Source organism: Ictalurus punctatus, chromosome 7, assembly GCF_001660625.3.
Source record: "Ictalurus punctatus breed USDA103 chromosome 7, Coco_2.0, whole genome shotgun sequence".
Lineage (NCBI taxonomy): Eukaryota > Metazoa > Chordata > Actinopteri > Siluriformes > Ictaluridae > Ictalurus > Ictalurus punctatus.
Window position 1 is genome coordinate 31,369,632 of NC_030422.2, and position 23,175 is coordinate 31,392,806.

A 23,175-nucleotide genomic window follows, 5' to 3' on the forward strand; every position below is an offset into this window, starting at 1 on the left:
GCTGAAATTTATCCAAAATTATGTGAGAGAAAATGCTTACTTCAAGTTACTTCAAGTTAGCACCAGCATGAGTTCAAAGAGACGGCCTACCAAGCCATGTTACTGTCTGAGGTTGACGAGGTGACCTTCTACACCAAGTTCCAGTCTGAGGTTGAAGAGATGGCCCCCCAAGCCACATCCCTGTCCGAGGTCGAAGAGACCTAAGCGGCGTACTGTTCAGCTGAGGACATATCGCCACCTCCCGATTTAGCCAAGAGCTCCTCTTTGCTTCCCTACTCTCCCTCGGACATCACGACGCCAGGCTTCTCTACAAACATTCCTCCACTTTCCCACGCTGCTGAGGACGTCAGTCTACTTTCCTGCTCAGCTGAGGACGTCATTCTGCCTCCATGATCCACGGAGGACATTGATCCACATTCACGAAAGGCACACGAGACAACCCACCAAGTCAAGCGCCAGTCTAAAGTTGACAACACAACTTCACAAGCCTGGGCCTTGCCTAATGACCCTGGTGAACCAGCCCCAGCCTCATCTCTGCTCCTCGAGGAACATGCATTGGAACCAGAGGGCTTTTTGAACATTTTGCCCAGAGAGCCAGGAAATGATGTGGGCACTTATAATTGTCAGCACATTTCAATCCACTAGCAACAGGTAGAGTGCACAAATTCACACATCCTCCCCTTCTTCATGGCTGAATTTGCACCACTACATAAATATAGAAAATAAACCACATCCCTGATCTGGTCTCTGCTCTCAGGCCTCTAATGCTGTCACTGCTCTGTGTGAGTACAGGATTAATGAGAAGTGTTTGTTTCTGTACATTTTTTGCATTGTATTATTTTTTAACACAGATATGTAAATCATGATTGGTGATTATTAAAAAAAAAGGTATTAGTGTGTAAACCCTGTGTTTTAAACTTGCTCTACTTGTTACTTTTACCTACTATCATGTCTCTCTAATGACTGAGTGATGACAGAGCAGTGGTGTGTGTTAAAGCCTGACCACATCCTGTGTTCTTACAGAGAGAAAGAGAACAGACACATATAACGTCATGAATTCTTTCATGACCTTTCACTCAGCAGAGTATAGTAACAGTATAGCAATAATATAATATACCCAGTGATAGTAATAGCATAGTGTTCCAGTAACTGCACAGTGTTCCAAATAAAGTGGCCAGTGAGGGTATGTTCAGAAATCTTATCACTCTGGATAGTCATTTTGTCTCCAACTGGCCCTGCTGTGGAGACTCTGGCTTCAAATGGGGATTTTCAGTTTGGCCAACTTTTGTCTTTAAAAGAGCTCAGTGATTGTCAGTGGAGTTAAATTTGCCACCATAACAACAGTTAAAAGGGTTATAAAACCATATAAAAAGTCAAGTGTTAGTTTTTGTTTCACACCTCTACCTTCACACTTCTTCATGGCTGAAACTGAAGCACTGCATTAAAATAGAAAATAAACCACATCCGTGAACTGGTCTCTGCTCTCAGGCCTCTAACACTGTCACTGCTCTGTGTGAGTACAGGACTAATGAGAAGTGTTTGTTTCTGCAGTTATTGCTCTTATTTTTAACACAGATGGGAAAATAATGATTAGTGATCATATTTTTTTGTGCTGTGCATCAGTTTGGTATTATTGTGCATTAGATTTAACTTGCTGTACTGAGATGTTTCCCTGCACAGACCATAATACTCACAAAAATGGAATGTAGGTTATAAGGCATTTTCTCAGTAAGTCTAGTTAACACTAACATGGTTTTGTTAAACCTTTCTGTTCACAGGAAACACCACCAGAGTCTCACCACAGCAGCTAAAGACATTTCAGTTATTCACAACCCTGACTTTCATTGGTGAAAGTACAAACACCATCCAGTCATTTTCTTTTAGCAGATCAAATGATCATGAGAGGTTGTCACTGAGCAGCAGATGACAGCAGGACACAGAAGATCAGCTACAGATTCCAACAATACAGACTCGTTTACACTCATTAGATTATTTAAACCCTGTGTTTTAAACTTGCTCTACTTGTACTCTTACCTGTTGAACTGTCATAGTTACTGAGAGTAGTTACACATCAAACTAAACCCTTCTCATAACAGATATGGATACACTGATCCACCTGAGCAGTCATGCTGAAGTACACACAATGTCCTAATCACACAATAAACTCATCACTCAGGACATTCAGACTGCAGATGAACAACTTTATACCCCACCACTCACTCTAATGAAGACACAAAGAGAACATTTACTCACAGAGCATCACAGCGAGTGGACTGAACTCCATCCTGTCTCTCTAACGACTGACTGACAGAGCAGAGGTGTGTGGTAAAGTTTTCGCACTTCCTGTGTTTTCTCGCTGTCAGATCGTACTACTCGGAAAGAAAGAAAGAACGAGAATGGGTGTATCTGTGATCTTTACCTTCTATTTTAGTACATGCAGACTCTGTATCTGCTCTTCCTTCCTCTTTCCAGAATAATACTAGATATAATTTATTTTTTTTGCCCTCTAGTGGTATGTGACTGGAGGACATCCAAGTGAATATGAGGTGATGAGAATATCATGAGAAGGTTAATGGAAACATGTAAACCCTGGTTAATGATATTACCCCATACGGAGATTAACAATGGTGTGTGAAAAGCTGTTCTAAATGAGCTGCTAGACTGTAGGCTGGATGACTTTATGTTTCTGACTCTCAATTATCTATTATGCATTTACTCTAGAAAAAATCACTAGATAATAGTGTAAAGTCATGTATGAAAGCCTCAAACAAAAAAAGTTAAAAAGAGGTTAAATCATTATTAATGTCACGCTGCCCCATTAAAATCTATGCTCATGAAGCGCTGATTACTGAGTTCCTAGAACAGGTATAGCCTACATGCATGCTATGGTCATATGACCTACTAATGATTAATGTGTGTGCAGCCACAAGCCCTACAATAAGTGTTTATAATACAGGTCAAAACAATCAGTTTGAAATAAAACGAGGCGGGTGTATTATTATTATATGGAATCTTTAATGGTATAACCATGTGTACATTGTGTAGACAGAGATCACTAATCCTGTGTGAATCATTTATAATCAATAGAGACGTCAACATTACTTAAGACATAAACTCACAGAACACTTTATTAGGAACACTTGTACAAATGCTTATGCATGGAATTATCAATTATACAATCATGTGACAGTAACACAGTGTATAAAATCATGCAGATAAAGACTGGGCCATAGCTAGGAGCGCCCCCTGGAATAATAGTGCAGTAAGCCTAATGAACAAACATACAGGCAAGTTCAATGGGGAAGAAGCGTATTCATAGAAATGTAAAATCCTTACAAGTTTGACACTTAGAAGTTTCAAATCCTCTGTGTGATTCCTGGCAGCAAAGCCATTTCCCCATTTATCCACTCTGGCCATAAAGGAGAACAGAGAAAAGTAAAGACATTTATATACTAGCTAACACTCTGAACTGGTTATATCTACTTACCCATTTGGTACTATTTATCTAGTATCCACTTATCCACTACTTATCCACTACTTATGCAGTTGGGACTCAGCCTCCAGAGACCTCACTCGCTTTTCCCCCAAGCTGTAAAACACCCTAAAATATTCTCACACTGGTTGATTCATGGTTTAATCATGGCAAACCCTTATAAGTGAATATCAGGATTAGCTGATGTCTAAGAACACCAGTGTACATTCATCAAATACTGTAAATTCATCAGGTTTCTCCCCTTATGCTGTTTCTTTTGTGTCAGATTGATGTTTCAAGATTATTTGGTGTCATGTGATGGAGGTTGAGATGGATGCAGTCACAGTTTAAGTGTATTTTCTTTATTGAGATGCAGGCAGACAAATCCAATAACATAAGGCCGGGTCAAGGTCAAAAGCAGGCAATGGTCAAGCGATGAGCAAACAGGCTAAACTAGACAAAGACAAGAGATATAAATTTAGAAACACACTTACATCATTACGATGAACCTTTTTTTTTTTTTAAAAAAAAGAGATAACATTAAGATAAGCACTTTTACACAGCATGATGGAGTCTATTACCGCAATGTTTACTTTGTGGCTTGTTTGGAGTCGTTTGGGGCACGGTGAAACATGGCCATCTTGCATGCCTAATAGGTTTATCACTTATGCAGCACAGTGATTTTCAAATAATCCTGCTAGTCGTATTAGAAGATTTTTACGGAGGCAGCTGATGTTCAGAAAGGCATTTGTAGCTTTAAGATCCTTTCACACTGAGCGCGATGCGATAAAGCGAAGTGAATCGCCTTCAGCTAATTCACACCTGCTCAATAGGTGGCGAGGACCAAGAATGCATTTTACACCTGCACACTAGGTGGCACAAACCACTATTCAGCTGATCGGCCTATCGTCTTTGACCACTTAGAAGAAGAATCACGTAAATATTGGCGCATAGCACCACAACACAAACTGTTAAAAAGTACAGAAACTAAATTTTTTTATTAAAGATAAATAACAAATGACATACTGAGTATTGTTTTCTGCTACAAAATGTCCAACTTTAACATTATAACAATAGATATTCTCGAATGAACTGAAAAGTGTACTATCCACATAGTAACAGAAGTTGTTTGTTGTTGTAATGATGACACTAGCTCTGTGGAATAACGGGTCTTTGCAGATCCACTGTCAGGTGAATTTGGGTCTGCACCAAGAAAACCAAGATCCCAAAAGAATGATGATGGCAATACTCGCTGTGGTGTTCAGGTATAAAGTGATGTTTATTTACAGTGCTCAAGATCCGATAGCAGTACCAGTAGAAAAACAACCCAAAGCAATACACAAAAGTAACAAAGGAATCAGAAAAGCAAACAAAAAAACCTATACAAAAAAAACAAAACAAAACAAAACAAAAAAAAATTAAAGATATAAATACACAAACTTCAGTCTTGGTAGGAAAATTACTCGCGGCACCACAACTGCACGCTCACCTTCCAGGTCAGCTGACCCTGAACAATGGCTTGGGGCTCGCTTTTAAAGTCCGAGTCCCTCCCCCTTCGGCTGAACTATTGTCAGGTAAGTATCATACCTTTTTACAGGAACACCTACATATACACATATAACCATAACCTCAACTCCAGAATAATTATATATTTACATTATGTATCTCACAAAAGTGAGTACACCCCTCACATTTTTGTAAATATCTGATTATATCTTTTCATGTGACAACACTGAAGAAATGACACTTTGCTACAATGTAAAGTAGTGAGGGTACAGCTTCCTTGAAAAATCAAGGTCATAATTCAAGGTTTCTGAGACCGGTGGAGTTTCCGCAATGTGGAAGGACTATTGATGAGACTCATATTGGGATTCTAGCTTCACCGGACAGCCATGCTGACTATTATAACCATAAAGATTTCCATTCTGTCATCCTGCATGGTGTGGTTGTATGAGAGGGGTAAGACAGGTACACTGTTCCCTAAAATCAGAGAGAGATTTACAGGATGGTGATGTTGGGGGATGCAGCTTATCCACTACTGCCATGGATGATGAAACCCTACCCTGAATACCAACAAACAACCCCTGCACAGATCCTTTAACAACCGGTTCAGCAAAGAACAGATGGCGGTGCAGAGGGCATTTGGCCATCTTAAGGGAAAATAGCGATGCCTAATGAAGAGGTATGATTGCCACATTGATAACATCAACACTATCATCACAGCCTGTTGTATGCTGCAGAATTTAAATTTTATAAACATTTTAAGCTAATAGGGGCGCACGGTGGCTTGGTGGTTAGCATGTTCGCCTAACACCTCCAAGGTCCGGGGTTTGATTCCTGCCGGGGTCATGTGTGTGTGGAGTTTGCATGTTCTCCCCGTGCTGTGGGTGTTTCCTCCTTCAGAGGTTGGAAATGATAAGTTATGATCCATAGTCGAAGGAAACGTGTCTCAAATAGCTGCTGTTTGAGCAGAAATGCATCTCAGAACGCACAAAATGTTGAACCTTGAGGTGGATGGACCACAACAGCTGAAGATCACTCTTCTTAGTCAAGAAAAGGAATCTGAGGCTAGAGGAGGCACAGGCTCACCTATTTTGATTTTTGCTGTACGATGCAGGTGGTAGGCTCAGGATTTGGCATCAACATGGATCCATGCAACGTGCAAATGTTTTCAGCTTGGTCAACTGTTGACTTTAAAACACCTCAGTAAGTGACAGTGGGGTTATATTTGTCCATCAAAATTAAAGTTACTACAAGTCAGATATCACTTTAGTACATCCAGCTTCACACCTCCTCCCCTTCTTCACTGCTGAACACACAACACTGTATTAAAAAAAAGAAAGAAGCTAAACCACAACTGCTGACTCGTATCTGCTCTCAGGCCTCTAAAACTGTCACTTCCCTGTGTGTGTGTGTGTGTGTGTGTGTGTGTGTGTGTGTGTGCGTGCGTGTGTGTGCGTGTGTGTGTGTGTGTGTTTGTGCGTGCACGTGTGAGAGTATGTGTGTGTGCGCGTGTGTTTGTGTGTATGTACAAGGCTAACGAGAAGTGATTATTTCTGCAACATTATGTCGTTATTTTTGACACAAATAAGTAAATAGTGCTGGTTTTATTATTAATAAAAATGTTTGATGTTAGTGTGTATTAGAATGAACTTACTGCACTGAGATGATTCCCAGCACAGACCATAATAGTAACAAAAATGCTGTAGGTTATGAGGTATTTTCTCTGTTTTCATATATCAATGTGCCCGTGCAAACCTGCGTGTGTAACCATTCCTCCATTTGCACCCCATTATGTTCTTGTTACAGTTTTACTGCAGATAACGCCAGGGATGTCGCTAGGCCTATTTTGAGGTGGGAAACCCCCCAAAATATTCATTAGACCCCCCTAAGCAAATCAATATATCTACAATATCTCATATATTTTCTTTTTGATATCTTTTTTCATCAACAGTTCTTTCCATCGCATCTTGAACTTGTTCCTAGTCTGGCACTAGGACCTGGGGGAGGCTGCTGAACTATACACATTTTATACACACCTTGTTCATGCATTTTTCAGTTGACACACCCACATCCAGCGGCTTACCGTGGGTACCTCCCATCGACGGACCTCCAGACATTAAACACGTTTACATGCACGTTAAAAGTTCGATTTCAGTAGAGCTACAGCAATAATTCAGCTTTTTAAAATAATCATATAAACGCTTTAGTCCGACTGAAATCTGACTGAACTCAATCTTCCGAAATCATATTATAACTGCACATGTAAACTCAGTTCATGTAATTAACAAAGACAGTGTGCAGTAGTGTAGTGTTGATTGCCGTCTCTCTCTCTCTCTCTCTCTCTCTCTCTCTCTCACTCTCTCTCTCTCTCTCTCTCTCTCTAAATACAATCCAAACAGTATTTTATCTACATAGTACGGCCAGTTTTGTCTTTTGTTGGTGTTGGACGGATGGGGACAAAATGGACTTAAATCATATTAGATCAGTCTCTAACACAAATTATGAGACAGGTATACCTTGACCAAAAATAACCTTATTCCTATAGATTTGACACCCATTGTTATTCTAAAACATACATGACTAGAAAGATGTTTTGGTGGCTTTAAAACATTGGGGGGGGGGGGGGGGGGGGGGGTGCCCAGACCCCCCTAAAAGAAGCTTAACCCCCCATTGTTAAATCTCTAGTGACGTCCCTGGACAATGCAACCTGCTGCTCCAGCATTTCCGCTTATAAAATCATTCTAATTAATGATGCCCCGTGTGGACAGTAGTGGTTTCTGAAGATGATGAAACCTCAATTTTTAACTGAGAATAATAAATCATATAGTGTATTTTATCCTCAATGCTCATGTAAAGCTGTACAGTACTTGAATTGTGCACTACAATGTTAATGATACTCTGTGTGCATGTCTAATTTTCTGTTACTGATCACCACCATTATTGCAGATAAGCAGAAATGTACATTAATGCAGATCGTTAACCTGCAGCTGCTTTTTTACCGTGCATTTGATTTATCATCATATTAAAATATCTGGATATATCATCTGGCGACAGGCAGAAAACAAAACTCCTCCCGCGACTGCCGCTGCGGTGCTGAAGCGACAGCTCCACTTCAGCACCACCAATGTTTTGGACACCCGGAGACCGCGTGGCGGCAGGGCGGGGCCGCCGACACACACACGGCCGCTGAATGGCGGGCGGCACAGGAAAATTCCACCAACCAGCAGGCGACGGGAGAGTATAAAAGGGCCGATACGCCGCTCGCAAGAGAGAGAGAAGGCTCTCCCGGCCCGTGTACGAACCCGAACCCATGTTGTGTTTTTTTTTCTCCCCCCCCAGACAAGACCGGTGCAATCGAAGAGTCCACCCCCTGAGGGAAAAGGGATCCCCGCCACTCGGGAAAACCCCAGCACAACCGCCGGCAGCCCCGCGACCACTGAGCACTTAATCTCACGGCCACCCTTGTGCACACACACGCATACACACACACTCACACGGACTTTTGTAAATAAAATTCCCCACGTGTTCACCTGAAGCAGCCTCCTGCGTGTCTGTGTTCTGCCCACCGCTGACTAAATTCCCTACAATCAAAAGCATTGAAACTAATGTAAACACTATCAAATCTGCATGGACTTCATTGTAAATTAAATCATATTTAACCTACTGAGGTATTCACTTCATTTTGGAAGAGGGTGTGCTGCATTCCCCCACGTGATGCATTACTAATTATAAGTGTATCTAATTTTCAAGCACAGACAGACAACCTGCCCCACCTCCCATCTCTGTTCACTAGACACACTTTGTCTTCATCAGTCTCTACTATACAGTCTTTCACTTCAAATTTCCTGTAATGTAGATACATAAATAATATTGTTATTTTATTTTGGCCAACTTTTGGCTTTGTAACAGCACAGGAAGTATTAGTGGAGTTTATTTACATATTTTACAGACATTAGTTTTGAGTGAGTCCTCTCTCTCTCTCACACACATTCAACTTCACACCTCCTCCCCTTCACTGCTGAACACATATCACTGAACTAGAAGTTACAACAGCAACTCGGCTCTGTTCTCAGGCCTCTAACACTGTCACTGCCCTGTGTGTGTACACAAAGCTAATTTTCTTTCTTTCATATTGTCTGCTGTGGTTTTAAAGACTTTAAATAAGTACATAATCAGTAATGGTGATTAAAACATGCATTAGTTTGGTATTATTGTGCATTAGATTTAACTTGCTGTACTGAGATCTTTCCCTGAACAGACCATAATAGTAACAAAAATGGAAATGTAGATTATAAGGCATTTTCTCAGTAAGTCTCGTTAACACTAACATGGTTTTGTTAAACCTTTCTGTGCACAGGAAACACCACCAGAGTCTCACCACAGCAGCTAAAGACATTTCAGTTATTCACCCTGACTTCCATTGGTGAAAGTACAAACACCATCCAGTCATTTTCTTTTAGCAGATCAAATGATCATGAGAGGTTGTCACTGAGCAGCAGATCACAGCAGGACACAGAAGATCAGCTACAGATTCCAACAATACAGACTCGTTTACACTTATTAGATTATTTAAACCCTGTGTTTTAAACTTGCTCTACTTGTACTCTTACCTCTTGAACTGTCATAGTTACTGAGAGTAGTTACACATCAAACTAAACCCTTCTCATAACAGATATGGATACACTGATCCACCTGAGCAGTCATGCTGAAGTACACACAATGTCCTAATCACACAATAAACTCATCACTCAGGACATTCAGACTGCAGATGAACAGCTTTATACCCCACCACTCACTCTAATGAAGACACAAAGAGAACATTTACTCACAGAGCATCACAGCGAGTGGACTGAACTCCATCCTGTCTCTCTAACGACTGACTGACAGACAGAGCAGTGGTGTGTGTTAAAGTCTCAGCACTTCCTGTGGTCTTACAGTCAGCTTACATTCTCTTTCTCTCTAACACACACAAAAGTGGACATAGGGGTCATACTGATCTCATCTTGGAGATTAAAAAGATATTCTCTTAGACATCCAAAAATGGGGATTAGTAGTGATTCCACAAATATTTTACAAATTGAACAGCAGCAAAACAAACAAACAAACGAGTAAGTAAATGAAATAAACAGTTCTGAATTCTCTGAATTGAAAGGTTGGTATAGATTGCATTATATCCTGTGGGAAAAGAGGTTTTACAAATTGTCTCTAGTATAAAGAGGCTCCATGAAGCACTCAATCTTTTCTATGGGCTTCCACTAAAAGCAAATGAAAGCAAGTACTGACCCATTTTAATCATATAACAATAAAAATTTCAGAGTATTTGTCAGAAAATAAATGCTTCTTTAGGAAAGTTACAGATGGTCCCTAATAAATTTCAGCAAAATTTTACAGACTGGGATAGGAAAGGAGGTTTAAGGAATGGATAATGTCTGTACATCAGAAATATGTGTGAAATAATTTATTCCTTATGCAAAGGCTGAGAAAAATGAAATATGCCTCGCTTTTTTCTTTTGTATGGTTCTTCAGAGGTAATCGGGCTGGAAATTTATCTGAATCCTGTAAATCCTGGTTAATGATATTACCTCGAACACAGTGGAATAAAGTTATGTCTAAAACCACTCAGAATGAGCTGCTAGACTGTACACTGGATGTCTATGTTTTTGACTCTCCACTGTCTATTACAGGGTTTCTCTAATAATTCATTAGATAGTAGTCCTTTACACGTCAATCACATGTGTTTTAAATAAACATGCTTTTGTAGGTCTGTGGGTAGATGAAGGGGGAAGCTTCTCTGCTCAATTCACTGCTCTGCTCTCACAAAAAAAAAAACAACACTGTGCACTCAGTTCACTGCACCTTGTGCTCGAACAGGACTGACTTCAACATACTCGACAATTAGTGTACCTTCTATTAGTGTAAGCATACTCAGTTAAATACCAAGCCAACTATGTTAGCTACCTCATTTTAGCTACTAAGAACAGCCTGAAAAACAAATGTGTTACAAATTATTTAACTTAAAACACTTCTTCGTTAAGAAAGTGTTTAACCTCTGGTCTCCTTCCCACTAATTCTCACCTCTCTAACCTTTTTCTGCTGTTTTAAATCCTGATTTCTTATTTATTTCCAAACATTTTCTTGTAAAGTGGTAACTCTGTAAGGCTCAGCAATGGATGGGAAATTGCATCAATGTTTTGTAGTTTTGCTTAAATTCTGTTTCAATTAGTATGATCTACCTTGTTATTTGCCTTGTTACCTAGTTATAACAAGAGGCCTGTGAACTACTGAAATGCTGTGGGCCCTTATAATTTTCACCACCTTTCAATCCACTAGCAACAAATAGAGTGGGCGAATTCACACTTCCTCCCATTCTTCATGTCTGACTTTGCAACAGTGTCAGTGGAGTTAAATTTGCCACCATATCAACAGTTAAAAAGTTGTGTTAGTTTTTGTTTTCACACTTCTAGCTTCACACATCCCTCCCTTCTTCATGGCTGAAACTGCACTGCTGCATTAAAATAGAAAATAAACCACATTCATGAACTGGTCTATGCTCTCTCAAACAATGTCACAGTCCTCTAACACGGTCACTGCTCTGTGTGTGTACAGGACTAATGAGAAGTGTTTGTTTCTGAAGTTATTTCTCTTATTTTTAACACAGATAGGAAAATAATGATTAGTGATTATATTTTTTGGGCTGTGCATTAGTTTGGTATTATTGTGCATTAGATTTAACTTGCTGTACTGACACGTTTCCCTGCGCAGACCATAATAGTAACAAAAATGGAATGTAGGTTATAAGGCATTTTCTCAGTAAGTCTATTTAATGCAAATTATTATTTTTTTATTTAATCATTTCTGTGCACAGATGTCATATCACAGCAACCAGTGACTTCATTTCCCAGGATGCACCAACTACAAACATGGCCAAAGAGGACTACACTTCCCTCACACGCACACGTTCACCTTCGCCGGAGTTCTAATCACACACACTTGTTACCAATCTTACACACACTCACTACACAATTTCAACACAATGACTTTGCAAAGTAGTACACCCAATTGCCATGGTCTCTGTCGTGCATCAACTCTTTATTCCTAGCTTTATGTTTCATTGTTTTTGATCTTGTTCTAGTCCTCATTATTTGAGTCTTTTCTTAATCGAGCCTGTTTCATGCTATTGTTTCATGATTTGGATTTGTCTTCCTTCATATCCTATAATAAAACTCTTATCTGCAATTGCATCCATCCTCAACCTCCCTACATGACAGAATACTTCACCCACTACGGATGCAGCAGGAGAGCGAGGAGAGCTTCATGCCAGTGTACGTAGGAATGTCTGGCCAGTACAGATAAAGTGCCCTGAACAATGCAACTCAGTTTGCGGAACTATTTATGGGCATCCAGGGCAGAGCTACAACCTGGATCAACTTTTGAGAGGAGTCAGTGTGACGAGCAAGCCTGATTTGCCATTCCACACCTTTTATGAGTGGATCAACAGGGCTGCCTATACAGTTCAACTCCAGCACCAATACCGATGGTTGCCAGAAAGAAGCCACACTACAGTGTACTACACGCAGTAATCTTGGGATACCTGGATCATATTTCAGCTCTCAGGAATGTTTCAAGGGCAGCTGGCATGCCCACAAACAGCTCAACAAGACAGCAAGAGCAGAGCTCCAGCTGCAGGTCAATGAGGCGACTTCATCTCCAGAGCTCCAACCTGAGACCCACGAGGTGGTTTCACCTGCCGAGCTCCAGCTGGATGTCAACGTGATGACCTCAGCTCCAGAGCTCCAACCTGAGACCCACAAGGTGGTCTCACCTGCCAAGCTTCAACAGAAAGGTCAACGTGGCGGCCTCCTCCCCAGAGCTCCAACCTGAGACCCACGAGGTGGTCTCACGTGCCAAGCTCCAGCTGGAGATCAACGTGGCGACCTCAGCTCCAGAGCCCCAGTTGGTGGTCAACGTATCAACCTCCTTTCCAGAGCTCCAGCATGAGACCCATGAGGGTGTCTCATTTCCAGAGCTCCAGCATAAAGTCAGGTTCCAGTCTGAGGTGACCTCCCACTCCAAGTTCAGTCAAAATTTGCTGACACATACAACCAAGTTTTGCTCATGCCTGAGTCTGCTGAGATGGCCAAGCAAGTTATGCTCTTGCTTGAGATTGACGACACAGCCAACCAAGTTCTCCTCACATCTGAAGTTATGCTCATGCCTGAAACTAGCTGCGTTTACTTGGACAACGATAATCCACTCTTAATCCGATTAAGACCATACTCTAATTAAGAAACTACCATGTAAACAGCAATTTTTCAATTTTTACTTACCATAATCTAATTAAGGTCATAATCGAAGTAAGCAATAATCTAATTAAGACATGTGGAGTAATCCTGTTTTAGTCGCATTATGGACGTGTAGTAGTGACATGTAAACACCTTAATCACATTATGAGCGTCATGTGGGAGTTTTCACTGCATTTTGCGACAGGACACGATCACACACGACAGCGCAACTGTTTTACGGAGAACAAGAAAGTTCGGCTGCGTCCCAAATCACATACTTTCCTACTATAGGCCTGTAGTGTGGAAAAATGCATGTTTCTCGGCTACTATATAGACGTTAACTACGCGATTTGGGACACACCCACTGGCTTCAAGCAGTTGTCTGTTTGCATGTACAGCATGACAAATAATTAACTGCACTTAAAGCGTTTGTAAAAAATTAAATAAAAACACCCAAAACTGTATACGGTTCCATAACAAAGACGAACTTTATGTTGATACGTGAAATTCTTTAGGGGCGTCGGACGGCGTGGCACGGTGACGTAATGACGTGTGCTGTTAATCTAATTATGATCTATAACATGTAAAACGAGAACATGACTGGAGTATTCTAAAAGCGACTCATGTAAACACCTTAATCACATTATTATCTTACTCAGATCAAGGTCAATAATTAGATTAATGCTGTCCATGTAAACGTAGTCACTGACGACACGGCCATCCAAGGTCTGCATATACCTTAGTCTTAGGGAGGGCTTCAGCACTTCCTGTGATCTTACAGTCAGATTACGTTCTCTTTCTCTCTAACACACACAAAAGTGGACATAGGGGTCATACTGATCTCATCTCGGAGATTAAAAAAAGATATTCTCTTAGACATCAAAAAGTGGGGATTAGTAGTGATTCCACAAATATGTTACAAATTGAACAGCAGCAAAACAAACAAACAAGTAAGTAAATGAAATAAACAGTTCTGAATTCTCTGAATTGACAGGTTTTTATAGATTGAATTATATCCTGTGGGATATAAACTAAGTTATGCTCATGCCTGAAACTGACGACATGACCATCCAAGGTCTGCATACGCCTTACTCTTGGGGGGTGGGCGGGGGGGGGGGGGGGGGGGGGGGTTCAGCACTTCCTGTGTTCTTACAGTCAGACTACGTCCTCTTTCTCTCTAACACACACAAAAGCACTCCCTTTAACATCCCCTTCCTGGGGCGGCTGTGGCTCAGGTGGTAGAGTGGGTTGTCCACTAACCGTAGGGTTGGTGGATCAATTCCTAGCCCACATGACTACCCATGCCGAAGTGTCCTTGGGCAAGACACCGAACCGCAAGTTGCTCCCGAGGGCAACTTAGTGCCTTGCATGGCAGCTCTGCTACTGTGTGTGTGAATGGGTGTATAATAAACAGTGCTGTAAAAAGGCAAAATATTTAAATGTGCATTATGGTCTGACTGTCCAGTTTATATGGAACACCTGTACACCTGCTCATTCATGCACTTTTCCAATCAGCCAATCATGTGACAGCAGCATAATTCTTTAACTCATGCAGAAACTCTGAAATTTCTGAACTCTCCTGGGATTTTCACACACTCAAACACACACACACACACACACACACACACACACACACACACACACACACACTATAGATTAAACAAACAAAGACAAATAAAAGCCTTGATGATGAGAGAGGTCAGAGGTGAGAGAGGTCAGAGGCCTAGTTTGAGCTGGAGTTAAATTTGACACCATATCAACAGCTAAAAGTTTCTTATTTGTTTCACACATCCACTTCCACACCTCCTCCACTTCTTCACAGCTGAATTTGCAGCACTACATTAAAATAGAAAATAAACCACATGCGTGAACTGGTCTCTGCTCTCAGGCCTCTAACACTGTCACTGCTCTGTGTGAGTACAGAACTAATGAGAAGTGTCGGGTTCTGCACAATTATTGCACTTATTATTAACACAGATAGGAAAATAATAATTGGTGATTATCGGGGGGTGGGGGGGTGGGGGGGTGTTGTTCAATGGCCAGACCCCATACAAAACCCTACAGGCTGTTTTTCTGTTGTTGTTGTTCGTTTTTTTAATGTGCATTTGATTTATCATCATATTAAAATACAGTATATCAGAAAAGTGAGTACACTCCTCACATTTTTGCAAATATTTGATTATATCTTTTCATGTGACAACACTGAAGAAATGGCACTTTGCTACAATGTAAAGTAGTGAGTGTACAGCTTGTGTAACCGCGTAAATTTGCCAGAGTCTCACCACAGAAGCTAAAGACATTTCAGTTATTCACAACCCTGACTTCCATTGGAGAAAGTACAAACACCATCCAGTCATTTTCTTTTAGCAGATCAAATGATCATGAGAGGTTGTCACTGAGCAGCAGATGACAGCAGGACACAGAAGATCAGCTACAGATTCCAACAATACAGACTCGTTTACACTCATTAGATTATTTAAACCCTGTGTTTTAAACTTGCTCTACTTGTACTCTTACCTGTTGAACTATCATAGTTACTGAGAGTAGTTACACATCAAACTAAACCCTTCTCATAACAGATATGGATACACTGATCCACCTGAGCAGTCATGCTGAAGTACACACAATGTCCTAAACACACAATAAACTCATCACTCAGGACATTCAGACTGCAGATGAACAACTTTATACCCCACCACTCACTCTAATGAAGACACAAAGAGAACATTTACTCACAGAGCATCACAGCGAGTGGACTGAACTCCATCCTGTCTCTCTAACGACTGACTGACTGACAGAGCAGTGGTGTGTGTTAAACTTTCAACTTCCCGTGTTCTTACAGAGAGAGAGAGAGAGAGAGAGAGAGAGAGAGAGAGAGAGAGAGAGAGAGAGAGAATGTGTGCATGTGTCACTTCTGCACTTTAGTTGATAGATGTTGCAGCTCCTGTTCCCATATTTTTAAGTTTTGCACTATAAAACCTATAATGTTTCACTTCACCAGTATTAAAATCATTTGCATTAATGAATAAACAGTGCTGTAAAATATTTAAATGTGCATTATGGTCTCACTGTCCACTTTATTAGGAACACCTGTACACCTGCTCATTCATGCACTTTTCCAATCAACCAATCATGTGACAGCAGCATAGTTCCTTAACTCATGCAGTAATATTTCTGAAATTTCTAAAATTTCCTTGGATTTTCACACACACACACACACACACACACACACACACACACACACACACACACACACACACACACACACACACACACACACACACACACACACAAACACACACACAAACAAACAAACAAACAAAAACAAAGACAAAGAAATGCCTTGATGAGAGAGGCCAGAGGATAATGGCCTGGTTTGAGCTGGAGTTAAATTTGCCACCATATCAACAGCTAAAAGTTTCTTATTTGTTTCACACATCCACTTTCACACCTCCTCCACCTGTTCACAGCTGAATTTGCAGCACTAAATTAAAATAGAAAATAAGCCAAATGCGTGAACTGGTCTCTGCTCTCAGGCCTCTAACACTGTCACTGCTCTGTGTGAGTACAGGACTAATGAGAAGTGTTTGTTTCTGCACAGTTTTTTTGCACTTATTATTAACACAGAGAGGTAAATAATAATTAGTGATTATTAAAGGCCATACCCCTTACATAAACCCTACAGTGTTTGCTTGTATCCTGCAGGATTTTATCATTACTGCTGGTCTGCTGCAGACTTAAACTATCTCCTATTTCATGTACATTAAAAAGAAAATCTGCAGGTTATGAAGTCTACATCCATCCTTCCATTTTCTGCAACACTTATCCTGCACAGGGTTGCAGGGAGCCAGGAGCTCCAGGGGGACGAGGCAGGGGACACCCTGGACGGAGAGGGAGGAAACCAGAGAATCTGGTGGGAATTGAACCCCCACCCCCCCAACCCTGTAGGTGCGAGGCAAACGTGCTAAACACTAAGCCACCATGGCCACTTATGTATTCTACAAAGTTAATATAAAAAAATGTTAGATCTGTTTTGAGAGGGAAAAACACACTGCTTAAACAGTTTCTGAAGTCTTTCAGTAGATGTGTAGGCATGCTCATTTTAAGATAATAAGACATGTTTTAGTCATGAATGACTCAGTGTTTTAATGAATTGGTTGTGTAAATGATTCAGTGATCATTCACCATCAATCGCTGAGTTACTGTTTTCCAATGAATACATTTTCGAGAACTCCCTGCCAAAATATCACAAACTCAATCAGACATTTTCAGCAGTATTAACGTTAAATAGTGATGAACGCTAACGTACTTGTGGTCATTTCATTTCCTCGTCTCAGGACTCAGACTCTGTGGTCACAATCAAAAGGTCAAAGCAGCAAACATTCACTTTGAGGCGAGTTAAGATTTGGATGTTGATGTCAGCACCGCGGTTCAGAACTTGATTGGACGATAATTTCAAACGTTTTGATCACTCTTGTTTAGGTTTTTTTTTCTTTTCTTAAACACAATCATTGGGTAATTTAACACAAAATGAAATAGTAATGGAATAGTAATAACCCAAAAAGTCTGTAGGATATTAACACATCCTTTCTGAGAGAGCAGGACATAATTCCTGGAGGACATAATTCATGCATATATGTTCTTTTCCTTCATAGAATTCCTGGAAATGAGCTGAAAATCCTGTAGGATATCTGCATAATATTCCTGCAGGGTTTTTTCTTTTTTGGTAAGGGACTGGTCGGAGCTGACAGGAAGGCTACAGTAACTCAGTATTTAGAGGCCAGTAATTGAAAAGTGAAACTAAAATGCCTTTGACTCCCTCTAGTGGTAACTGTAGTATAATGTTAATCCTGACCTTATCCACACTGTAATAGATTTAAACAGAAGTGATTAAAATATATCTCATCACCGTTCAGTCTGCTCATGTACACTGAGAAGTCTGTACACACCTGTGTTTTGGTAGAGTCAAAACAGTAGTCGATCATTTTGTGTAAAAATAAACACATTTTTATTGAAGGTGTGTACACTCTGACTGTGAGTAACATATATTTAGAAGTGGTTCTGCTCCCCTTTTCTCTCCTCTGATGGTACAGTCCTGTCCACCTGAAGCCAGGACCATGACGGAGACAGGAGAAAATTCCATAAGAAATGTATATAATAAAAAAAATAAAATTAAAAAAACCCTTTAATGTTTTATAAAAGCTGAAATAAATCAGGTGATTTGTTGTATAATAGCTGAAATGCTAGAGGGGGTGTTGGGGCATGCTCCGCACAAAAGATTTAAAAAAAATAAAAATTGAAAACACTTAAATGCTCAATTCTAATGACTTTTCATTGGTGAAATATTTGTAAAACACAGACAGTCCTAAAGGCTGACCAATCGCACTGATTTATGAAAAAAGCGCTGGGCTGAGCACAGACACACAGGAGGCCGTTTCTGAGGCAAAACCTGCAGAGTTTATTTAGGTGCAGTGAGGGTGTGAGGTGTAAAGGAGGTGTAGTAGGGTAAGTGCTCGGGCGCCCGTGTCGTCTACGAGGTTGCCGGGGTCGCGCTGGGGGCTTTCCAACATTGGGGGTTCTGAAGCGGAGCTGTCTCTTCAGCACCACAGCGGCAGTCCCAGGAGGAGCGCTCTTTACTTCTTGTGTGCCAGCCGCCGGTCTGTCGACACACTATGCTATTTTACCTCAAATACAAATAAATCTTTCATCAATACACGTGATCACGAGCATCTGAATGCTGTGTCGTAGCCGCCTTCACCTCAGGACACGCGTTTTTTTTTCCACTGATGTTCTCTTACACTGTAAGAGAAGACACCTCTCTGAAAATCTATACAAGGTTTTGCTTGTTATCTTGCAGTGACAGACGCGTTGCTCTCGTCAAGCTTGACAACAGCTAAACAGTTCAGAGAGCCCTAGATACTGGAGTCTGACCTCTGCACTTATCATAGCAAAAGTTTGGGTTGTTTTTTTCATTGCATTTTGTTTCTGAAAGTTGAGGAATGGGAACTGTCCAACTCAGAAATACTCGGAGACAGGCAGGCAATGAGAAATACAATTTGAGATTAGGAAAAAGTGGGGGGACAAAGCCTAGATTTTGAAATGTGGTAGAGACATGTCCTCCCCATGTATAATGACTCCTGTAACTCAGATAACACAATACCTGCTTCTAGCTACACATGGGCATCTTCAGTTATTAGTGATAATTAGCTCCTCTTATACTACTTGTCATATCACCGTAACCATAACTCAGTTTCCCAGGAGGCACCGTGGACTACAAACATGGCCACTGAGGACTACACTTCCCACACACGCATGCGATTGCCTTCTCCAGAGTTCTAACCACACACACCTGCACTCACAGCATATAGGAGACTTTGGGAACATTCAGACGGCACGAAGCAAATGTACAGTTTTCTTGTTCTCTGTTGGTCTCCAAACCTTTTCATCGTTTTTTGCCAAAGTAACTTTTGACCATTGTTTCTGCTCTCAACCCCGATTATCTACTTTGCCTACATAGCGTGACACTGCTGTCCTGTGTACAACTTTATACCCCACCACCCACTCTAATGAAGACACAGAGAGAAAGTTTACTCCCAGAGCATCACAGAGATAATAACCGTAATTTACACAATGTCCAAATATTTATGGACATGGCTTTTTCTTTTTTTGCCAAACGATCATCTAAATAAATAATTTCTGGTGAATGTTTTCTTTTTTTCCTGCTGCTGATTTACAGTGTGCATGCCTAATGATGAAGGAATAAAAAGGGCCGAGATTGCACAATAAAGTGTGAATATAATGGTTTTGTGTTTCTAGTTATAATCCAGGTGTGTAATGTGCACAGCAAAGCAAAAGCACATAAACAGCACATTGTGTCCGCTATACCACACACTGTCTAAAGGGCTATTCAGACAGGACTAGTTTTATATGGGGATGAGGCGTAATGTAATAATATCCAGAGCTTCTCTGTGATTTTAATCCCGTGTGAACTGGTCATGTCGGTTATTTTTCTGCACTTTTTCCAGACTGTGTGTTCCAGAGCCGTTGAAGATTACAGCATCTTTTACCTTCTATAAAATGACCTATAACAGATGAACATTTCTCGCAAAAATCTTCTCCCAAACATAATGATTATGTACCATTTGTTCACACAGTGTTTGATAACGTCGTTCTCTCCAAACTGAACCTAAACATAAAGTTTCAGCTCTGGTCCAGCTGTGGCTTTTCTTTGGCTTCGTCTGTGCCATGATGTTGTAATATCAAACACTGTAACTGTCAGTAAGATGCTGTTACTGAATTATTTTTTGTGATCGCTGACATGATAAATGTTGGTGCAGTGGAGCAGGAGCGGAGTTGGAGGTTTCCTTCCTAACACAAGCTAATGACATCTAACAGCCTGAGTTTTAGAATCTCATGCACAAATGATATGGTAACTGTTACGATACGGTTCAGTGTGAACCCAACTGCAGAGTGAAAACTCCTGCTTGATTATAAATAAATGGCCAAGCAGGGTTTATATACTGGTGAAATAAAGGTTAAGGGCAGGCAGGGTTTAGGGTGTGATTGGTAGACTTTCTCTAGTCCTTTCTTTACTCCGCTTTTCTTTTCTGCTCCTTTTCTAATACTTTTAATTCTTATTTTCCTTTTTCTTTTCACCCTTTAAACCATACCACAGATAAAAGCCTGACAAGCCATACCAATCCCCTTCTGCAAAATTGTATCAAAGACTGTCCTTAAGTATCCTGCCTTGCAGGTGCAGGAAATCCAGGTTAATCAGCCTGGAGAATTCTGGGTAACTGAGTTTTCCTGAATGGCAGCGCTCACTGTACACTGCTACTGCCCTCTGCTGGCTGCTGGAGGTGTAGCGTGGCATCTTACAGTAACAAAGGGGAATAAATTTATTTATACAGTAAAATGTGCATGAAACTATTTTCCTGCTACAGTTTTCCCCTGGATGAAGTGTGTGATGTTCCTCACTGCAGAAATCTACCAAAAATTATCCCCAATTGTGTAGACTGTGTTAGTGCTCATATACAACATTGATTTAGATACAAGATTGATTTACACATCTCTAATCCTGACTGTTTAATCCCTCTGCAGGACTGGGAAGAAATGCACTTATGAGGAAGTTATCTAGCAGGGTTTAACAGTGAAACCTTGTGTTTCACTTTATAAGTAGCTTTGATTGTCTGAATCACTGCCACTGCTGTAATGTTAATGTCCTGTGTTGTGTTTTGGACATTTTCAGTGTTATGTTAGTCCTGTACATCAGTGTACCAGTGTGTAGACATGCAGAAAGAGTAATATCACTTCTGTTTGATTCCTCATTTACTCCTGAACTTTACTGCACTGACATCCTCTACTTTCACTGAATAATACTGCAGGATCCAGTTTCTGCTTTTAAGATAACACTTTATTAATCCCATGTGGGAAATTCCAATCTTACAGCAGGAGACAAGAGACAATATAAGACAATGAAAAGTACATCATTGTATAAAAATACAAAATATTAAAAATGCTGATATTGACAAAGGTACAGGAGTTTTCTCAGAGTATTACTTGTACTTCATATGATACATTATTGCTACCAGGTTAAATAATTCAGTGAACTGATAATGATGCATTAATTGAATTGATCAAATCATTTCATCCACAAATCTCCTCACACAACTACAATTAAAGTTCACACAGCTGAAAAGTCGAACAAATCTAACAACAGTGTGTAACTGAGATTGTAAATCTACTCCTCGTAATCCAACTAGAGCTAATCTCACAAAGAAATAGAAGAAAACACAGCAGTACAAATACAGTAGTGGTAGAACTAATACTGAGAAGGCACAAAACACAATATTAGTTCCCACCATGTTTCAGATAACAGTCAATGACCTTGTTTTTATATCGCATCCATACAAAGCTTAACTTACTTTAACTCCAGTAACACTGGGCTTTTCACCAACCGCTCTGACTGTAGTCAGCTTACAGAAAATACAACCTACACTGGAAAACATTACACTGCACATTTTCATTCTGAAATAACGCAATTTAAACCATATACACTCTCTGCATCAACATTTCCCCTTGATTAATATTTTTATAAGAGTCTTTGTTCATTTTTTACTCTGCATTGCATTAGCAGCATGTAAGCGTTATTGGAGATACACACATGGTAACTTTCACCTCATGAGGAGGTTTGCAGGCTTTAGCTAAACAAATCCAGTCAGAACAATGAAGGTGTCTATAAGATGCTGAGCAAATAACAGCATGGCATTAAAATGACAAATCAGTATTATTTTAAAATCCCACAAAGCACTAAAGAACAAGAAATGATGAAATTATTTGACAGTAAATGCATCCTCTTTTTACAGATGAACTTTGCTCACTCCTCTATGACTGCATTCTCAATCCTCTCTTCATCAGTGTGAGCTGTTAAAGACATTTAAAAAGTCATTTGTTTCATTTCAAAGTTTATTCCAGGCGTTTATGGCAGAAAATCAACCGAGCTGCATTTGATATCGTCCTAAACACAGTTTAAAGGGTGTTTGTTTTAATGCTTATGAAGGACAGTGAAGTGACACGTGACAGAGCTTCAGGAAAAGATGTGTTAGAAAATAAACATCATTCATTCAGTCATCTTCAGTAACTGAAAAATGTAGGTCAGAGATTCTTTATCAATTATTACAAACACTTTATTAGTGTCCTATTGCTCTAATAAATGCTACCTCTTCCTTTTAAAACCTTGTGTATTATTATTGTCATTATCTAATGCCTGCATGAATAATTATATCCATCATATATTATATTAGCTACAATATACTTGTTATGTAAGTTACAATGTGTTTTAAATATAAATAGTGTGACAAGATGTGTATTTACTAAAAGTCGAGTTATTTGTAATTTAGATGCTTTGTCACACTGATT